This window comes from Oncorhynchus nerka, linkage group LG10 (assembly GCF_034236695.1).
Source record: "Oncorhynchus nerka isolate Pitt River linkage group LG10, Oner_Uvic_2.0, whole genome shotgun sequence".
In the NCBI taxonomy this organism is placed as follows: domain Eukaryota; kingdom Metazoa; phylum Chordata; class Actinopteri; order Salmoniformes; family Salmonidae; genus Oncorhynchus; species Oncorhynchus nerka.
In genome coordinates this window covers 1,387,311-1,390,220 of record NC_088405.1, presented here as the reverse complement: position 1 = coordinate 1,390,220, position 2,910 = coordinate 1,387,311, and the positions used below count along the sequence as shown (strand labels likewise).

Sequence of the window (2,910 nt, the reverse complement as noted above, 5' to 3'; positions counted from 1 at the left end):
CCTGAGTCATAAAAGGAGTCATAAAAGGAGTCATAAAAGGAAATGAAAGTTGAGCTTGAACCCTTTTCCTGATCACAAGAGATCAACCAATCAGAGATGTGTAGTGGGGCTCGACACAACTAAATCGACTCGCTGGGAGAGTCACAAGCGGTTTCCTTTCGCCGTCAATAGAGAGAGAGAGTTAGTCAGACTTGCTTGTCCATTTGCAAGGAGACCCATAAAAAAATGTTATTTTGCCAAACAGAGAGAAAAACAGACACTGTGTCCTCTTGCAAAAACAGTTAAAATCCCAAACATCCTCTTTAGTGAATAATAAACATTGTCTATCTTGACAGTGGTGTCCTGGGCTGCTGTTACACGTGGACTGCGGTTGTGAGGCCGGTTGGACCAGCTATGTTTGTCCTCTGTTCTCACAGGGGCCCCATCTATAATATAGTACATCAGTTGTCCTCCACAGGGGCCCCATCTATAATATAGTACATCAGTTGTCCTCCACAGGGGCCCCATCTATAATATAGTACATCAGTTGTCCTCCACAGGGGCCCCATCTATAATATAGTACATCAGTTGTCCTCTGTTCTCACAGGGGCCCCATCTATAATATATTACATCAGTGGTCCTCTGTTCTCACAGGGGCCCCATCTATAATATATTACAGTTGTCCTCTGTCTCACAGGGGCCCCATCTATAATATATTACAGTTGTCCTCTGTTCTCACAGGGGCCCCATCTATAATATATTACAGTTGTCCTCTGTTCTCACAGGGGCCCCATCTATAATATATTACATCAGTGGTCCTCTGTTCTCACAGGGGCCCCATCTATAATATATTACAGTTGTCCTCTGTTCTCACAGGGGCCCCATCTATAATATATTACAGTTGTCCTCTGTCCTCATAATATACTACAGTTGTCCTCTGTCCTCACAGGGGCTCCATCTATAATATATTACATTAGTTATGTGGGTTGCCCCCCCTTGGGTTGTGCCGTGGCGGAGATCTTTGTGGGCTATACTCGGCCTTAACTCAGGATGGTAAGTTGGTGGTTGAAGATATCCCTCTAGTGGTGTGGGGGCTGTTGCTTTGACAAAGTGGGTGGGGTTATATCTATCCTTCCTGTTTGGCCCTGTCCGGGGGTGTCCTCGGATGGGGCCACAGTGTCTCCTGACCCCTCCTGTCTCAGCCTCCAGTATTTATGCTGCAGTAGTTTATGTGTCGGCGGGCTAGGGTCAGTTTGTTATATCTGGAGTACTTCTCCTGTCCTATTCGGTGTCCTGTGTGAATTTAAGTGTGCGTTCTCTAATTCTCTCTTTCTCTCTTTCTTTCTCTCTCTCGGAGGACCTGAGCCCTAGGACCATGCCTCAGGACTACCTGACATGATGACTCCTTGCTGTCCCCAGTCCACCTGGCCGTGCTGCTGCTCCAGTTTCAATTGTTCTGCCTTATTATTATTGGACCATGCTGGTCATTTATGAACATTTGAACATCTTGGCCATGTTCTGTTATAATCTCCACCCGGCACAGCCAGAAGAGGACTGGCCACCCCACATAGCCTGGTTCCTCTCGAGGTTTCTTCCTAGGTTCTGGCCTTTCTAGGGAGTTGGAGACCTGACAATACACGTTACATAAGGAGGGCAGGAGAAGGCAGAGAGGTGGTGGGGGGGGGGGTCAAGGGGTCAAAGGATTAGGGTGGGGTGATGTCAAAGGTTTCTCTAATGTTCTCCCATGGGTCAGGAAGTCTTCCCATGATGCTCTGAGGTGTGGACGGGACTGTCAGTCTCCTCTCTGCTTGCCACCATACGACGGAGATAGACGGCTAACGCTGGACTCACAACGGACCACATGGGCACGTATCAAAATAAAAAGAGTACTGTAGTAGTTGGTAGTGAACCTAAAGAGACCGTACCGACCGTACCGACCAACGGTGGTTTATTCCCAGGACTGACGCTAAATATCGTTCTGTTCTGTGTCTGATTGGTCCAAACTTCAGATGGACGCTAAATATCGTTGTGTTCTGTGTCTGATTGGTCCAAACTTCAGATGGACGCTAAATATCGTTGTGTTCTGTGTCTGATTGGTCCAAACTTCAGATGGAAACGCTAAATATCGTTGTGTTCTGTGTCTGATTGGTCCAAACTTCAGATGGACGCTAAATATCGTTGTGTTCTGTGTCTGATTGGTCCAAACTTCAGATGGACGCTAAATATCGTTGTGTTCTGTGTCTGATTGGTCCAAACTTCAGATGGACGCTAAATATCGTTGTGTTCTGTGTCTGATTGGTCCAAACTTCAGATGGACGCTAAATATCGTTGTGTTCTGTGTCTGATTGGTCCAAACTTCAGATGGACGCTAAATATCGTTGTGTTCTGTGTCTGATTGGTCCAAACTTCAGATGGACGCTAAATATCGTTGTGTTCTGTGTCTGATTGGTCCAAACTTCAGATGGACGCTAAATATCGTTGTGTTCTGTGTCTGATTGGTCCAAACTTCAGATGGACGCTAAATATCGTTGTGTTCTGTGTCTGATTGGTCCAAACTTCAGATGGACGCTAAATATCGTTGTGTTCTGTGTCTGATTGGTCCAAACTTCAGATGGACGCTAAATATCGTTGTGTTCTGTGTCTGATTGGTCCAAACTTCAGATGGACGCTTTTTGTTTGTGTGTTTGTTTACTTGAGTTGGTTGTGAGTGGAGCTTGAGTTTCCTGTTGTTGTTGTTGTCCTAACTACTGGTTGAGTTTGAGGAGGTGCATAATGCTCTTCCTGTTGTTGTTGTTGTTGTTGTCCTAACTACTGGTTGAGTTTGAGGAGGTGTTGAGGAGCATAATGCTCTTCCTGTTGTTGTTGTTGTTGTCCTAACTACTGGTTGAGTTTGAGGAGGTGCATAATGCTCTTCCTGTTGTTGTTGTTGTT

The 2,910-nt window shown here is 45.8% G+C and overlaps 1 protein-coding gene across 2 annotated transcripts in view; it reads right to left on the bottom strand.

Annotated features, from left to right (window-relative positions):
* Nucleotides 1-1,199: 1,199 nt before the first annotated feature.
* Nucleotides 1,200-2,910, bottom strand: part of LOC135573630 (C-terminal-binding protein 2-like) — a 106,701-nt gene continuing 104,990 nt past the window's right edge. For both annotated transcript variants that reach the window (XM_065022910.1, XM_065022911.1), the window contains exon 9: nucleotides 1,200-2,910. This exon is cut by the window's right edge and continues 1,185 nt beyond it. The gene's annotated coding sequence lies outside the window, so the exon portion shown is untranslated.